This window comes from Pristiophorus japonicus, chromosome 2, assembly GCF_044704955.1.
Source record: "Pristiophorus japonicus isolate sPriJap1 chromosome 2, sPriJap1.hap1, whole genome shotgun sequence".
Classification (NCBI taxonomy): Eukaryota; Metazoa; Chordata; class Chondrichthyes; family Pristiophoridae; genus Pristiophorus; species Pristiophorus japonicus.
In genome coordinates this window covers 176,852,865-176,872,238 of record NC_091978.1, presented here as the reverse complement: position 1 = coordinate 176,872,238, position 19,374 = coordinate 176,852,865, and positions in this window count along the sequence as shown.

Sequence of the window (19,374 nt, the reverse complement as noted above, 5' to 3'; positions counted from 1 at the left end):
GGACTAGAATACAAGGGGGTAGGAATTATGCTACAGCTATACAAAGCCCTGGTTGGACCACACCTGGAGTACTGTCATCAGTTATGGGCACCACACCTTAGGAAGAATATGTTGGCCTGGGAGGGAGTGCAGCTTAGATTGACTAAAATGATACCTGGACTCCAAAGGTTAAATTATGAGGAGAGATTATACAAACTAAGATTGTATTCCCTGGAATTTAGACGATTGAGTGGTGATTTGATCAAAGTTTAAGATATTAATCACGCCACCATTTGTATCCGTGCCTTCTGCTGACAAGGCCCTATGCTCTGGAATTCTCTCCCTAAACCTCTCTGTCACTCGTCCCTCCTTTAAGGCACTCCTTAAGACCTATCTCTTAGGAGGTTTCATCTGCCCTAATATCTCCTTATGTGGGTCGGTGTCAAATTTTGTTATATAATGCACTTTGGGATGTTTTACTATGTTAAAGGCACTATATAAATACAAGTTGTTGTTGTTGTTATATACTCATGGGAACTGCTAGGGTAGATAGAGAGAAACTATTCCGCTGGTTGGGGAATCTAGGACTAGGGGACATAGCATCAAAATTAGAGCCAGGCGTTTCAGGAGGAAACACGACACGTAAAAGATGGTAGATGTTTGGAAGTCTCTTCAGTAAATGGCAGTTGATGCTAGATCAATTGTTCATTTTAATACTGAGATTGATAGATTTCTGTTAACCAAATATATTAAGGGAGATGCGGCAAAGGTGGGTTATGGAATTAGGTCACAAATCAGCCATGATCATTATTATGTCTTGAATAAAGAGTCAGGCTAGATACTGCAAGCTCAAAGTAAGGTGAGACCGTAGTCCTTTATTACAAATCTCAGAGTGCCTCTCCAGCCTGTGACGCCTCCTTATATACAGGCGCTCCCAAGGGATTGTGGAATCCCTTGGGACTCCAGGGGATAAGCCCTCTGGTGGTTGGACATGGTATTTACAGGTTTACATACATAACAACACTCACCCCCCACCCCCCTCCCCCAAAGTCAATAGTGTAACTATTTACAATGTGAGTCGATCTGGACCTTCCTTTCCCTGGTTGATCATCTCGGTGCAAATGCTGGTTTTGATGAGTCATTTGTTGGGCCCTTGCTGGGCTGCTGCGCAGCTGGCCTTGCTGGGCTGCTGAGTCCTGCTGGGCTGCTGCGGGTGATGAGTTCTGCTTCGTGGTCAACCGTTGGGTCGGTTGCCACTTGTTGAAGGGTCAAAAAAGGTGGAGTCTATTGTGGGTTGTTCTGGATAGTCCGTAAATCTGAGTTTGGTTTGGTCCAAGTGTTTCCTGCAGGTGAGTCCATTTGAAAGTTTGACCACAAACACTCTACTCCCCTCTTTGGCGAAAACAGTGCCAGGAAGCAACTTGGGACCTTGTTCATAGTTCAACACAAATACGGGATCATTTATCTTAATTTCGCGTGATACATTTGCACGATCATGATATGTATTCTGTTGAAGCCGCCTGCTCTCTACCTGTTCATGTACTAACGAGAGCCTTGTCTTAAGTGCCCTTTTCATGAGCAGTTCAGCGGGAGGGACCCCATTGAGTGAGTGGGGTCTTGTGCGGTAACTAAGCAGGACTCGGGATAAGCGAGTCTGCAGTGAACCTTCAGTTACCCTTTTCAAGCTCTGCTTGATTGTTTGGATTGCTCGTTCTGCCTGACTGTTGGGCACTGGTTTAAACGGGGAAGATGTAACATGTTTGATCCCATTGCGGGTCACGAACTCTTTCAACTCGGCACTGGCAAAGCTCGGCCCATTGTCACTTACAAGGACATCAGGCAGGCCGTGCATGGCAAACATGGCCTGTAGGCTTCCAATGGTGGCAGCGGACGTGCTTGCCGACATTATCACACATTCAATCCATTTGGAGTACGCATCTACAACCACTAAGAACATTTTTCCCAAAAAGGGCCTGCATAGACAACATCGACCCAGAGCACGGTTTGGAGGACCAGGACCATAAACTTAGTGGCGCCTCCCTGGGTGCATTGCTTAACTGTGAACATGTATTACATTTGTGCACGCAGGACTCTAAGTCTGCATCGATACCGGGCCACCACACGTGGGATCAGGCTATCGCTTTCATCATTACGATGCCTGGGTGGATGCTATGGAGATCACCGATGAAAGTGTCACTGCCCTTTTTAGGCACCACTACCCAATTACCCCATAGCAGGCAGTCTGCCTGTATAGACATTTCATCTTTGTGCCGCTGGAACGGCTTTATTTCTTCCTGCATCTCCAACAGGACACTAGACCAACTCCCTCGGAGCACACAGTTTTTTAATAAGGACAGTGAGGGGTCCTGGCACGTCCAGGTTCTAATCTGTCAGGCGGTAACACGTGATTGCTCACTTTCGAATGCTTCCATTACCATGACTAAATCTGCGGGCTGTGCCATCTCCACCCCTGTGAAACATAGAAACATAGAAAATAGGTGCAGGAGTAGGCCATTTGTCCCTTCGAGCCTGCACCACCATTCAATAAGATCATGGCTGATCATTCCTTCAGTACCCCTTTCCTGCTTTCTCTCCATACCCCTTGATCCCTTTAGCCGTAAAGGCCATATCTAACTCCCTCTTGAATATATCCAATGAACTGGCAAAAACAACTCTCTGCGGTAGGGAATTCCACAGGTTAACAACTCTCTGAGTGAAGAAGTTTCTCCTCATCTCAGTCCTAAATGGCCTACCCCTTATTCTAAGACACTGTTCTGGACTTCCCCAACATTGGGAACATTCTTCCCGCGTCTATCCTGTCCAGTCCTGTAAGAATATTATACGTTTCTATGAGATCCCCTCTCATCCAGTGAATAAAGGCCCAGTTGATCCAGTCTCTCCTCATATGTCAGTCCTGCCATCCCGGGAATCAGTCTGATGACCCTTCGCTGCACTCCCTCAATAGCAAGAACATCCTTCCTCAGATTAGGAGATCAAAACTGAACACAATATTCCAGGTGAGGCCTCACCAAGGCCCTGTACAACTGCAGTAAGACCTCTATGCTCCTATATTCAAATCCCCTAGCTGTGGTGGGCAATGGCAACCTACTGAGAGCATCAGCAGTTTTCTGTGCCTGGCCTGTGGCGGATGGCATAGTTGTATATGGACAACATGAGCGCCCATCTCTGGATGTGGGCCGATGCATTCATATTTATCCCCTTGCTTTCAGAAAAGAGGGATATAACCGGCTTATGGTCGGTTTCCAATTTAAATTTGAGCCCAAACAGATATTGATGCATTTCTTTACGCCGTAAACACACGCTGACGTTTCTTTTTCGATTATGCTGTAGGCCTTCTCGGCCTTAGACAGACTTCTGGATGCATAAGTAACCGGTTGCAATTTCCCAAATTCATTAGCTTTTTACAATACACTCCCGACCCCGTACGACGATGCATCACATGCTAGTACCAACGCTTACGTGGATCGTCCACCACAAGCAATTTGTTTGAACATAACAGATTCCTAGCTTTCTCAAAGGCATTTTCTTGGCTTTTACCCCATATCCATTCATCTACTTTACGCAGTAAAGAGTGCAGGGGTTCTAACAATGTGCTAAGACCCAGTAAGAAGTTACCAAAATAGGAGCCCTAGAAACGACCGCAGCTCCATCCCATTCTGTGGTCTCGGTGGGCTCTTGATTGTCTCCGTCTTCGAATCTGTCATGTATTTAAATGTCATTGAACCCATGTATAAACTGACCTAAGTTGTACACTGTGAGAACATTGACCACTAGGTGGTGAACTTGTCTTTCAGGTATAAAAGGGGAAGCTCCACCCACCTTCATCTCTTCAGTGCTGGAATGAAAGTTACTGGTCACAGAGTGACCTTCTCTCAAGCATGGGCCTCGTGTGCATTTGTACTGTATAGTAAGGACCTATCATTGGCGACGAGAATCTTGGATTTAAACCCGCGAGCATGGCCACAAGCAGCACAGACGAGAGGTACTGTGTTGGTGATGATTGGGACGACTTTATTGAGAGACTGCAGCAAAGCTTCGTCACTAAGGAATGGCTGGGACAGGATTCGGCCGACAAACGCAGGGCTCATCTCCTGACGGTTTGTGCATCCAGGATGTACTCCCTGATGAAGGACCTTCTAGCACCAGAGAAGCCGGCGGACAAGACTTTTGAAGAGCTCAGTAAGTTGATCAGGGAACACTTTAAACCGGCGAGCAGTATACACATGGCGAGACACCAGTTTTATACGCACCGGCGGCGAGAAGGGCAAAGCGTTCCAGACTTCGTGACAGACCTCTGGCAACTGGCGAGCCTATGTAAGTTCCCAGATGCATGCAGAGTGGAGATGCTGCGAGACTTTTTTATTGAGGGCATCGGGCACGCTGGGGTTTTCAGAAAACTGATCAAGACCAAAGACTTGACCCTGGAAACAGCGGCTTTGATGGCCCAGACATTTATCTCAGGGGAGGAAGAGACCAGAATGATGTTTGACAAAAATCTTGGTTTAAATACAGCAAATGGACAGGGAGTCAACATTGTTAACGCAGCACACAGTTTCCCAGGCAGACAGTGGCAATTGGATATGCCCGAGCATGTAGTCGAACCCAAAGGGGGAATTCAACAGAGACAATGGCTAGCTGAACGGCGATTCAGGCCATCGCAAGGAACAATGCGGCCAGTAATGGGGCCATCAATACCTGTTAATGGTGTGCTTAAAAACAGTTACAAAGACAGTCAGACACGATCGAATGGTAATGGGTCTTTTGTTTCCAACAATGGCTCATGTTGGAGGTGTGGAGGCAAACACACAGCCAGAGCTTGCAGGTATCAGCAATACACCTGCAGAAATTGCAACGTCAGCGGTCACTTGGCGCGTATGTGTAGGAAGCCTGCAGCCAGGTTGATGTACGAGGAAGACAAGGACAATGTAAGCCCTACGGGCCAAATGAACACTGGGGAAATCGCTGGAAGTTGAAGTTCAGCGAGTTCATGTGGAGCACGTATACAGTTCATACACCAGGACGCCACTGATAATGATGAAAGTGCTCCTCAATGGCATCCCAGTATCAATGGAGCTAGACACAGGGGCCAGCCAGTCCCTGATGAGTATCAAACAGTTCGACAAGTTGTGGGCGTCCAAGGCCAGGAGGCCAAAATTATTGCCAATTGATGCACAGCTACGGACATATACAAAGGAGATCATTCCGGTGCGAGGCAGCGCCACGGTAGTCATGACCCACAAAGATTCGGAGAACAGGTTGCCATTCTGGATTGTCCCGGGGGACGGTCCCGCACTACTGGGGAGGAGTTGACTGGCTGTCATGAACTGGAAATGGGGCGATGTCAATGCAATTTCTTCTGTGGAGCGAATATCATGCTCACAGGTGCTGGACAAATTTGACTCACTATTTCAGCCCAGCATTGGCACTTTCATGGGGACCAAGGTAGTGATTCACATAAACCCGGACGCCAGGCCAGTACACCACAAGGCCAGAGCGGTGCCGTACGTGATGCGGGAAAAGATAGAAGACGAATTGGACCGCCTGCTGAGGGAAGGCATCATCTCGCCAGTCGAATTCAGTGACTGGGCGAGCCCAATTGTGCCGGTGCTCAAGGCGGATGGGTCGGTCGGGATATGTGGTGATTACAAGACCATCATCAATCGGGTGTCACTCCAAGACCAGTACCCACTACCGAGAGCGGAGGACCTCTTCGCGACGCTATCCAGTGGCAAACTTTTTTCAAAATTGGACCTAACCACAGCTTACATGACCCAGGAGCTGGTGAGTGAGTCGAAGAAGCTGACCACCATCACGACACACAAGGGGTTGTTTGAGTACAACAGATGTCTGTTTGGGATTCGCTCGGCCGCCGCGATCTTTCAACGCAATATGGAAAGCCTCCTCAAGTCGACTCCAAGGACAGTGGTTTTTCAAGACGACATCCTCATCACGGGTTGTGATACTGAAGAACACCTCTGCAATCTGGAGGAGGTGCCAAGCAGACTGGACCGGGTAGGTCTGCGACTCAAAAAGGTGAAGTGCGTCTTCCTAGCTCCAGAGGTAGAATTCTTGGGGATGAGGGTAGCACCAGACGGGATCAGACCTACTGCGTCCAAAACAGAGGCGATCCAGAGAGCACCCAGACCCCGTAACATGACGGAGCTGCGTTCGTTCCTCGGGCTCCTGAACCATTTTGGTAACTTTCTTCTCAAATTGAGCACGCTGTTAGAGCCGCTACACGTGCTCCTATGCAAAGGTCGCGAATGGATCTGGGGGGACAGCCAGGAAAGGGCTTTTGATAGAGCACAAAATTTGTTATGCTCCAACAATCTGTTAACGCTATATGACCCATGTAAGAAACTTGTTTTAACGTACGACTTGTCGTCCTATGGGGTTGGGTGTGTGTTGCAGCATGTTAATGCCAAGGATCAGTTACAGCCGGTAGCTTATGCCTCCAGAAGTCTGTCCCAGGCAGAAAGGGGCTATGGGATGGTAGAAAAGGAAGCACTTGCGTGTGTATATGCTGTAAAAAAAATGCACCAGTACCTGTTTGGCAGGAAATTTGAGCTGGAGACAGATCCCTCACGTTCCTTTTGGCCGACAACAAGGCCATAAATGCAAATGCATTGGCCCGCAATCAGAGGTGGGCACTCACATTAACCACCTATGACTATACAATTCGGCACAGACCGGGCATTGAAAACTGCGCCGATGCACTCAGCAGGTCCCACTAGCCACTACCGAGGGGGCAACCGAGCATGCTGCTGAGATGGTCATGGCTGTGGAAGCTTTCGAAAGTGAAGGCTCACCCGTGACAGCCCGTCAGATCAAAGTCTGGACAAATAGAGACCCGTTATTGTCTTTAGTCAAGAAATGTGTCCTTAATGGGGATTGGGCAGCCACATACGGGGCATGCCCTGAGGAATTCAAACGATTTCAAGGCGCAAGGATGAACTCTCGATTCAGGCAGATTGCCTACTATGGGGAAACCGAGTCGTCATGCCCCAGATGGGCAGAGAGATGTCCATCAGAGAACTCCACAATGAGCACCCGGGCATTGTCATGATGAAGGCAATTGCCAGGTCACACATTTGGTGGCCGGGGATAGATGCAGATCTGGAACTTTGTGTTCGCAGGTGCAACACGTGCGCCCAGCTGGGCAATGCGCCCAGGGAAGCACCCCTTAGCCCCTGGTCCTGGCCCGCCAAACCATGGTCATGCATCCATGTGGACTACGCAGGTCCTTTCATGGGAAAAATGTTTTTGGTTGTAGTAGACGGCTACTCCAAATGGATCGAGTGTGACATTCTCAATTCAAGCACATCCTCGGCCACGGTAGAAAGTCTACGGGCAATGTTTGCCGCCCATGGTCTATCTGACGTCTTGGTCAGTGACAATGGCCCGTGCTTTACAAGCATTGAATTCCAGGATTTCATGGCAGGAAATGGAATCAACCATGTCAGAACGGCCAGGCGGAACGAGCAGTGCCGATAATCAAATAGGGGATGCTCAGAATCCAAGGGGGTTCCCTACAAAGCTGCTTATCACGCCTCCTGTTGACCAATAGATCCCGACCACACTCGCTCACAGGGGTCCCACCCACAGAGCTGCTAATGAAAAGGATGCTCAAAACCAGGTTATCCCTTATATACCCCACCATGAGAGAAATTGTTGAGAGCAGGCGCCAGTCACAATGTGACTACCACGACGGGAATGCAAGGGCGCGATGTATTGATGTCAATGACCCTGTCTTTGTTCTCAACTATGCTGCAGGGCCCAAATGGCTCACATGCACTGTGATTGCCAAAGAGGGGAATAGGATTCTGGTAGTTAAACTTTACCAGTGGACAAATCTGCCGCAAACACATGGATCAATCAAAAAGGAGGTTCAGCAACCCCATAGAAGAAGCAGAGGAAGAACACGATGTAGAGTTCACTCTTCCACAGGTGACCGAACACAGGAACCAAGTGGAGCAGAGCCCAGTCACTGTGGGCAGTCCGGACAGGCCTGAGGCACCACAAACAGCAGACTCTCAGGCCAGCGCCCAACAACCGGAGCCCCAACTCAGGCACTCTACAAGGGAGCATAAATCACCAAAGAGACTTAACCTATGATCCCAATAAGACTTTGGGGGGGAGGTGATGTCATGTATTTAACTGTCATTGAACCCATGTATAAACTGACCTAAGTTTACACTGTAAGAACATTGACCACTAGGTGGTGAACTGTGGGAAACACTCCTAACCTGGTCTTTCAGGTATAAAAGGGGAAGCTCCGCCCACCTTCAATCTCTTCAGTGCTGGAATAAAAGTTACTGGTCACAGAGTGACCTTCTCTCGAGCTTGGGCCTCGTGTGCATTTGTACTGTATAGTAAGGACCTATCAGAATCGGTGGGCCTGATGCCGCCGCCACGATTCTTCTCCCCAGGAACTCCACTTCAGGTGCCAGGACAACGCACTTCGAGCGTTTTAGCCTGAGCCCCACACAATTAAGCCGACTAAGAACCTCCTCCAGGTTCTGCAGGTGCTCGACGGTATCCCAACCTGTAACCAAGATGTCGTCCTGGAGGACCACGGTGCGCGGGACCGACTTCAGCAAACTTTCCATGTTCCTGTGGCCGATCGAATCCCAAACGGGCATATATTGTAAATAAAGAGACCTTTGTGCATGTTGATGCAGCTGAGGTGATTCCTCCAGCTCCTGCGTCATGTTGGCCGAGGTTAAGTCCAGCTTCGTGAACGTTTTCCCTCCCGCCAGCGTCGCAAATAGGTCGTCTGCCTTCGGTAGCGGGTATTATCTGAATGTCGGCAGACTAGGAAAAGGGGAGGTGCAACGAGACCTGGGTGTCATTGTCCATCGGTCACTGAAAGTGGGCACGCAGGTGCCACAGGCGGTAAAGAAGGCAAATGGTATGTTGGCCTTCATAGCTAGGGGATTTGAGTATAGAAGCAGGGAGGTCTTACTGCAAATGTACAGGGCCTTGGTGAGGCCTCACCTGGAATATTGTGTTCAGTTTTGGTCTCCTAGTCTGAGGAAGGACGTTCTTGCCATTGAGGGAGTGCAGCGAAGGTTCACCAGACTGATTCCAGGGATGGCTGAGCTGTCATATGAAGAGAGTCTGGATCAACTGGGCCTTTATTCACTGGAGTTTAGAAGGATGAGAGGGGATCTCATAGAAACAATTAAGGTTCTGATGGGACTGGACAGGATAGATGTGGGAAGAATGTTCCCGATGTTGGAAAGTCCAGAACCAGGAGACATAGTCTTAGGATAAGGGGTAGGCCATTTAAGACTGAGATGAGGAGAAACTTCTTCACTCAGAGAGTTGTTAACCTGTGGAATTCCCTGCCGCAGAGAGTTGTTGATGCCAGTTCACTGGATATATTCAAGAGGGAATTAAATGCGGCCCTTACGGTTAAGGGGATCAAGGGGTATGGAGAGAAAGCAGGAAAGGGGTACTGAAGGAACGATCAGCCATGATCTTATTGAATGGAGGTGCAGGCTCGAAGGGCCGAATGGCCTACTTCTGCACCTATTTTCTATGTTTCTATGTTTCTATTGATCCTGCAGTGAGAAACGATTGATAGTTACTTTGTAATCACCACAGATTCTGACGGTGCCGTCTCCCTTGAGGACTGGTACAATCAGATTGGCCCACTCATTGAATTCGATCGGCGAAATGGTGCCCTCTCGTTGCAGCCTGTCCAACTCGATCTCCACCCTCTCTCTCATCATGGAAGGTACCGCTCTCGCCTTGTGATGGATGGGTCGTGCCCCCGGAATCAAATGGATCTGCACTTTTGCTCCATGGAACTTCCCGATGCCTGGTTCGAACAGCGAGGGGAACTTGTTTAGGACCTGGGCACATGAGGTGTCGTCGACGGACGAAAGCACTCGGACGTCGTCCCAGTTCCAGCGTATCTTTCCCAGCCAGCTCCTGCCGAACAGCGTGGGGCCATCACCCGGTACCACCCAGATTGATATCTCATGCACCGCTCCATCGTAGGAGACCTTTACAGTAGCACTGCCGATTACGGGAATCAGTTCCTTTGTGTGCTTTCTCAGTTTAGTACAAATGGGAGTCAGAACTGGCCTTGAGGCCTTGCTGCACCACAATTGGTCGAAAGTCTTTTTGCTCATTATGGACTGGCTTGCGCCCGTGTCCAGCTCCATGGACACCGGGAGTCCATTTAATTCAACGGACAGCATTTGGGGGACACTTTGTGGTAAATGTGTGCATCCCATATACCTCTGCCTCCTCGATCTGTGGCTCTGGTTCGTCATGATCCACCATGGATCTGTCTTCCTCTGCAACATGGTGGTTTGCAGGATTAACAGGGTTTTCAGCTCGCCTGCACATACGTTGGAGGTGTCCCATTGTTCCACAGCCCTTGCAAACGTATCCTTTGAAGTGGCATGAATGGAAATGATGATCACCCCCGCAGCGCCAACAAGGTGTTAATGGCCTTGTATTCACCACCCTTGATGGTGGATTCTGAGTCATCTGCAGACGTGCAGCTGCAGGCGTGTAAATCCTGCCCTGTACATTTCGATTTGAAAACAACATCACTTTGTTCACAGTACTTGTAGCAGCACTCATGTGCTGAGAAATTTGTTTGGTATTGTCACTGGTGGCGATAAAAGCCTGGGCTATCGCTATGGCTTTACTCAAGGTTGGAGCCTCTATAGTCAAAAATTTGCGAAATATTACTCCATGGCCAATGCCAATTACAAAGAAGTCCCTGAGCATGTGCTCCAAGTGTCCTTCAAATTCACAATGTCCTGCAAGGCGCCTTAGCTCGACGACGTAGCTCGCCACTTCCTGGCCTTCAGACCTCTTGTACGTGTAGAACCGATACCTCACCATCAGAACGCTTTCCTTCGGGTTTAGATGCTCCCAGACCAATGTGCACAACTCATCATACGACTTGTTTGTGGGTTTTGCTAGAGTGAGCAGATTTTTCATGAGGCCAGACGTTGGTGCCCCGCAAACGGTGAGGAGAATCACCCTTCGTTTGGCAGCGTTTGCTTCTCCTTCCAGCTCGTTGGCCACGAAGTATTGGTCGAGTCGCTCCACAAAGGTTTCCCAATCATCTCCCTCCGAAAATTTCTCCAGGATGCCCACAGTTCTCTGCATTGTTGCGGTGGGGTTCGTCATTTGTATCTCGTCGCCAGTTGTTATGTCTTGAATAAAGAGTCAGACTAGATACTGCAAGCTCAAAGTAAGGTGTGCTGGTTGTCCTTTATTACAGATCTCAGAGTGCCTCTCCAGCCTGTGAGGCCTCCTTATATACAGATGCTCCCAAGGGATTGTGGGATCCCTTGGGACTCCAGGGGATAAGCCCTCTGGTGATTGGACATGGTGTTTACAGGTTTATATACATAACGATCATCTCAATGAATGGCGGAGCAGGCTTGAGGAACTAAATGGCCTACTCCTGTTCTTATTTATCCTTGGACATTCCCAGGTAAGTAGTGGCACTTTTAGAAGTGAGCATATTGCACATCAAGTACAGGAATTTTTCATAATAGGAGGTTAAAAAAAAACACCTACCCCCCAAAATTTGGATTTTTGCCACTTTATTTGGTCGATTTTCCAGCATTTTGGAGTAGGTTTTTAAATACAGTAATGATTTTCTGATTGGTATAATACAATACTTCACATGAAAGAACGTAACTCACTAAACTGGTATGAAAAGTAGAAAGATGAAACATGTACAATATGGTAATATACTAATTTCTTGATCCTTTCTGGTTGCTATACTCCAATAATGTTTTTAGCCTAGAAGTTGGTGCAGTTGATATTAATATATACTTCAGCCTGAAATTTAAGCACAGGTATTACCCCATTTGTTTCAGATAAATCAACACCTCAGTTAAATTAGCGGGCAAACCAATGTTGTTTTTTTTCATTTATTCATGGGATGTGGCATTGCTGGCAAGGCCAGCATTTATTGCCCATCCCTAATTGCCCATGAGAAGGTCGTGGTGAGCTGCCTTCTTGAACTGCTGCAGTCGTTGTAGTGAAAGTTCTCCCATAGTGCCGTTAGGGAGGGATTTCCATGATTTTGACCCAGCAACGATGAAGGAATGCCGATATATTTCCAAGTCAGAATGGTGTGTAACATGGAGGGGAACTTGCAGGTGATGGTGTTCCCATGCGCCTACAGCCATTGTCCTTCTAGGTGGTAGAGTTTGTGGGTTTGGGAGGTGCTACCAAAGAAGCCTTGGTGAGTTGCTGCAGTGTATTTTATAGATGGTACACACTGCAGCCACGGTGAGCTGGTGGTGGAGAAAGTGAATGTTGAAGGTGGTGGATGGGGTGCCAATCAAGGGGACTGCTTTGTACTGGATGGTGTCGAGCTTCTTGAGTGTTATTGGAGCTGCACTCATCCAGGCAAGTGGAGAGTATACCATCACATTCCTGATTTGTGCCTTTTAGATTGGGGAGTCAGGAGGTGAGACACTCGCCACGGAATACCCAGTCTCTGACCCGCTCTTGTTGCCACATTATTTATGTGGCTGGTCCAGTTAAGTTTCTGGTCAATGGTGACCCCAGGATGTTTATGATGGGGGATTTTGGCGATGGTAATGTCATTGAATATCAAGGGGAGGTGGTTAGACTCCTGCTTGTTGGAGATGGTCATTGCCTGGCACTTGTGTGGCGTGACTGTTACTTGCCACTTATCAGCCCAAGCCTGAATGTTGTCTTGGTCTTGCTGCATGCAGGCATGAACTGCTCCATTTTCTGAGGAGTTGCGAATAGAACTGAACACTGCGTCATCATCAGCGGACATCCCCACCTGACTTTATGATGGAGGGAAGCAGCTGAAGATGGTGGAACTCCTGAAGTGATGTCCTGGGATTGGGATAATTGACCTCCAACCACCACAACCATCTTCCTTTGTGCTAGGTATGACTCCAGCCAGTGGAGAGTTTTCCCTCTGATTCCCATTGATTTAAATTTTACTAGGGCTTCTTGATGCCACACTCGGTCAAACGCTGCCTTGATGTCACGAGCAGTCACTCTCACCTCACCTCTGGAATTCAGCTCTTTTGCCCATGTTTGGACCAAGGCTGTAATGAGGACTAGTGGTCCTGGTGAAACTCAAACTGAGCATTGGTGAGCAGGTTATTGGTAAGTGCCACTTGATAGCACAGTCGACGACATCTTCCATCAATTTGCTGATGATTGAGAGTCGACTGATGGGGCGGTAATTGGCCGGATTTGATTTATCCTGCTTTTTGTGGGCAGGACATACCTGGGCAGTTTTCCACATTTTTGGGTAGATGTCAGTGTTGTAGCTGTACTAGAACAGCTTGACTAGAAGTGTGACTAGTTCTGGAGCACAAGTCTTCAGCACGATGGCCAGGATGTTGTCGGGGCCTTTGCTGTATCCAGTGCGCTCAGCCAGTTCTTAATATCATGTGGGGTGAATCAAATTGGCTGAAGACTGACTTCTGTGATGTTGGGGACCTCAGGACGAGGCCAATATGGATCATCCACTCAGCAATTTTGGTTGAAGATGGTTTCAAACGCTTCAGCCTTGTCTTTTACACGTGGGTGCTGGGCTCCACCATCATTGAGGATCATGACGAACTCCCTAGTTTGGCCTGTTAGAAAACCGGTTGACTATATTGTGAGGAGGATACAAAAAATCTGCACAGGCTAAGTGAGGGGACAAAAATTTGGCAGATGGAGTATAATGTGGGAAAATGAGGTTATTCACTTTGGCAGAAAAAGTAGAATAGAAAAGCAAATTATAATTTAAATGGAGAAAAATTGCAAAATGCTGCAGTACAGAGGGACCTGGGGGTCCTTATGCATGAAACACAAAAAGTTAATATTCAGCTACAGCAAGTAATCAGGAAGACAAATGGAATGTTGGCCTTTATTGCAAGGGGGATAGAGTATAAAAGCAGAGAAGTCTTGCTACAACTGTACAAGGTATTGGTGAGGCCACACCAGAGCACTGCATACAGTTTTGGTCTCCGTATTTAAGGAAGGATATACTTGCATTGGAGGCTGTTCAGAGAAGGTCCATTAGGTTGATTCCGGAGATGAGAGGGTTGACGTATGCAGATAGGTTGAGTAGGTTGGGCCTATTGTGTACATAGGCACTCTGTTAATGACTCCACAAGGCAGGGGTATGGCACTTGAACTGCATAGACTATAGTCCTTTATTGCAGCTCCTCGAGTGAGGACACCAAGAGGTGTGTTCCCTTTTATACTGGGTTACCTGTAGTGTACAGGTGACCCTTAGGTCTCCAGCAGTAGCACCCTCTGGTGTATAGGTAAGGTATATGCAGGGTGAAGGTACATTCAGGTCTAGTGTTCAGTATCATTGGCATGCATGCATAACAACACTGCCCCCTAAGCCTTTTCCAAGTCCTTGTTGCTATGACTTGGGGAGGTGATCAGTTGTGGGCTGTGGGAAGTTGTGGTGAGGGTTGTGTGGGTGCCAGGTGTGATCCCTATGCTTGAGGCTGGCCTCATACATTTCCCCCCGTTCACACACAGACCATGTGGGTGTCACTATTGGAGGATTCTTCAGTGGTGGAGTCAGTGCAATGGGTAGGGTATATACACTGTAGAGTGGGTAAGTGATGGTGCTTGGTGGTGGGCAGGGCCACAGGGCTGTGAGGGCTCCTTGTCCTCCATTGATGGTAGAAGTCTGGACATCCCAGGGACTGCCAGGAAAGCTGGAGGGTACTGGCCTCTCGCTCCTGGTGCTGGCCCTGGTGGCCAGGGGGGGTAGGGCCGATCTGGGGCAGGTTGCCAGTGGTGGTGGCTGTGCTGCCCATTGACCGCTGTCACTGCAGTGGGTCTGCTCCCACTGGGTGTGTGTAAGCCCTTCCTGGGGCATCACATTTGTCCCAAAAGTCCAGGCTACGTGGTCAGGTAGCCCGCTGGACCTAGAGGTCTCCCATGGGGGGATACCTCTGGCATTTACATTGTACCTATAGAACCTGGTGTCCTTTAACAGTCTACTTTCTGCATACATGATACATTGGCTCCGATCAGACATAGCCGATTCTACACTGTTATCTCTCTTTACATTATTACTTTCAGCACTTACATCACTTTCTTGTCTCTCGGTGTCTCCATACAGGGTTACATTTGTCATATTAAAATTTCTATCATCATCATTTAACAGTACAAATTTGTCCTTAACATCACTTTCACAAGCATTCATTAAATTTTTTTCATCAGTTACTCCGGCATCACAATTCAATGTTACATTAGCAGACCTGCACTCGCTTACTGCACTTTTAACTTTAATGTCCTTGGTGTCATGTATTCAACCAGCATTGTAACCCATGTATAAACTGACCTAAGTTGTACACCGTGAGAATACTGACCACTAGGTGGGAGACACTCCTAACCTGGACCTTCAGGTATAAAAGGGGAAGCTCCATCCACCTTCATCACTTGAGTGCTAAGGAATAAAGGACAGGTCACAGACTGACCTTCTCTCAAGCATGGGCCTCGTGTGCATTTATACTGTGTAGTAAGGACGTATCAATGGCGACAAGAAACTGGGATTTAAACCACGCGAGCATGGCCACTAGCAGAACAGACGAGAGGTACTGTGTTAAGGAATGGTTGGGACAGAGATTCAACATTGTTAAAGCAGCACACAGTTCTCCAGGCAGACAAGGGCAGTCAGGCATGCCCCAACATGCAGTCGAACCCAGAGGGGGAGTTCGACAGAGACAATGGCAAGCTGAACAGCGATTCACGCCATTGCAAGGGACAATGCGGCCAGTAATGGGGCCATCAACACCTGTTAATGGTGCACTCAAGGACAATAACAGGGGCAGTCAGGGACGATCGACTGGCAGGGGACCTTTTGTTTCAAACCGCAACTCATGCTGGAGGCGTGGAGGCATACATTCAGCCGGAGTTTGCAGAGATGAGCAAAATACCTGCAGAAATTGCAGAAATGGACACTGGGGGAAATCGCTGGAAGCTGAAGTTCAGCGAGTTCATGTGGAGCACGTATACAGGACGCCACCGATAATGATGAAAGTGCTCCTCAATGGCATCCCAGTATCAATGGAGTTAGACACGGGTGCCAGCCAGTCCCTGATGGGTATCAAACAGTTCAAAAAGTTGTGGGCATCCAAGGCCAGGAGGCCAAAATTATCGCCGATTGACACACAGCTACGGACTTACACAAAGCAGATCATTCCGGTGCTAGGCAGCGCCATGGTAGTCGTGACCCACAAAGATTCGGAGAACAGGTTGCCACTCTGGATTGTCCCAGGGGACGGTCCCGCACTACTGGGGAGGAGTTGGCTTGCTGTCATGAACTGGAAATGGGGCGATGTCAATGCAATTTCCTCTGTGGAGCGAGTATCATGCTCACAGGTCCTGGACAAATTTGACTCATGGGGGCCAAGGTACTGATTCACATAAACCCGGACGCCAGACCAGTACACCACAAGGCCAGAGCGGTGCCGTACGTGATGCGGGAAAAGATAGAAGGCGAATTGGACCGCCTGTTGAGGGAAGGCATCATCTCGCCAGTCGAATTCAGTGACTGGGCGAGCCCGATTGTGTCGGTGCTCAAGGCGGATGGGTCGGTCAGGATCTGTGGCGATTACAAGGCCACCATCAATCGGGTGTCACTCCAAGACCAGTACCCACTACCGAGAGCGGAGAACCTCTTTGCGACGCTATCCGGTGGCAAACTTTTTTCAAAATTGGACCTGACCTCAGCTTACATGACCCAGGAGCTGGCGAGTGAGTCGAAGAAGCTGACCACCATCACGACACACAAGGGGTTGTTTGAGTACAACAGATGTCCATTCAGGATTCGCTCGGCCGCCGCGATCTTCCAACGAAATATGGAAAGCCTCCTCAAGTCGATTCCAGGGACGATGGTTTTTCAGGACGACATCCTCATTACAGGTTACGATACTGAAGAACACCTCCACAACCTGGAGGAGGTGCTACGCAGACTGGACCGGGTAGGTCTGCGACTGAAAAAGGCGAAGTGCATCTTCCTAACTCCAGAGGTAGAATTCCTGGGGATGAGGGTAGCAGCAGACGGGATCAGCCCGACTGCATCCAAGACGGAAGCGATCCAGAGAGCACCCAGACCCCGTAACACGACGGAGCTGTGTTCGTTCCTGGGGCTCCTGAACTATTTTGGTAACTTTCTTCCCAAATTGAGCACGCTGCTAGAGCCGCTACATGTGCTCCTACGCAAAGGTCGCGAATGGGTCTGGGGGAACAGCCAGGAAAGGGCTTTTAATAGAGCACGCAATTTGTTATGTTCCAACAATCTGTTAACGCTATATGGCCCATGTAAGAAACTTGTGTTAACGTGCGATGCGTCGTCCTATGGTGTCGGGTGTGTGTTGCAGCATGTCAATGCCAAGGGTCAGTTACAGCCGGTAGCTTATGCCTCTAGGAGTCTGTCCCAGGCAGAAAGGGGCTACGGGATAGTAGAAAAGGAGGCGCTCGCATGTGTATATGTGGTAAAGAAAATGCACCAGTACCTGTTTGGCAGGAAATTTGAGCTGGAGACAGATCACAAACCCCTAACGTCCCTTTTGGCCGACAACCAGGCCATAAATGCAAATGCATCGGCCCGCATACAGAGGTGGGCACTCACGTTAGCTGCCTATGACTACACAATTCGGCACAGATCGGGCACCGAAAACTGCGCCGATGCACTCAGCAGGCTCCCACTAGCCACCACTGAGGGGGCTACCGAGCATGGTGCTGTGATGGTCATGGCTGTTGAAGCTTTCGGAAGCGAAGGCTCACCCATGACAGCCCGTCAGATTAAAGTCTGGACAAATAGAGACCCGCTATTGTCTCTAGCCAAGAAATGTGTCCTGCATGGGGACTGGGCAGCCACGTACAGGGCATGCCCTGAGAAATTTAAACCATTTCACAGGCGCAAGGATGAACTCTCGATTCAGGCCGATTGCCTACTGTGGGGAAACCGCGTAGTCATGCCCCAGATGGGCAGAGAGGTGTTCATCAGAGAACTCCACAATGGGCACCCGGGCATTGTCACGATGAAGGCAATTGCCAGGTCACACGTTTGGTGGCCAGGGATAGACGCAGATCTGGAACTTTGTGTTTGCAGGTGCAACACGTGTGCCCAGCTGGGCCATGCGCCCAGGGAAGCCTTGGTCCCGCATCCATGTGGACTACGCAGGTCCTTTCATGGGGAAAATGCTTTTGGTTGTAGTAGACGCCTACTCCAAATGGATCGAGTGTGACATTTTAAATTCAAGCACATCCTCTGCCACGATAGAAAGTCTACGGGCAATGTTCGCCGCCCACGGTCTACCGGACATCTTGGTCAGCGACAATGGCCCGCGCTTCACAAGCACTTAATTCCAGGACTTCATGGCAGGCAATGGAATTAATCATGTTAGAACGGCACCGTTCAAGCCGGCCTCAAACGGCCAGGCAGAACGAGCAGTGCAGATAATCAAACAGGGGATGCTCAGATTCCAAGGGGGTTCCCTACAAACCCGCTTATCACGCCACCTGTTGGCCTATAGATCCCGACCACACTCGCTCACAGGGGTTCCACCCACAGAGCTACTAATGAAAAGGATGCTCAAAACCCGATTATCCCTTAAACACCCCACCATGAAAGAAATTGTCGAGAGCAGGCGCCAGTCACAATATCACTACCATGACAGGAATGCGAGGGCGCAATGTATTGATGTAAATGATCCTGTTTTTGTCCTCAACTATGCTGCAGGGCCCAAATGGCTCGCAGGCACTGTGGTTGCCAAAGAGGGAAATAGGATTCTGGTAGTTAAACTTACCAATGGACAAATCTGCCGCAAACATGTGGATCAAACAAAAGGAGGTTCAGCAACCCCATAGAAGAAGCAGAGGAAGAACACGATATAGAGTTCACTCCACCACAGGTGACCGAACACCGGAACCAAAGGGAGGAGAGCCCAGTCACTGTGGGCAGTCCGGATAGGCCTGAGGCACTGCAAACAGCAGACACTCAGGCCAGCGCCCAACAACCGGAGCCCCAACTCTACAAGGGAGCGTAAACCACCAGAGAGACTCAACCTGTGATCCCAATAAAACTTTGGGGGGGGAGGTGATGTCATGTATTCAACCAGCATTGTAACCCATGTATAAACTGACCTAAGTTGTACACCGTGAGAACACTGACCACAAGGTGGGAGACACTCCTAACCTGGACCTTCAGGTATAAAAGGGGAAGCTCCACCCACCTTCATCACTTGAGTGCTAAGGAATAAATGACAGGTCACAGACTGACCTTCTCTCAAGCATGGGCCTCGTGTGCATTTATACTGTGTAGTAAGGACGTATCACTTGGCATCGCTGTGCCTAGAGTGAAACTGTCCCTTT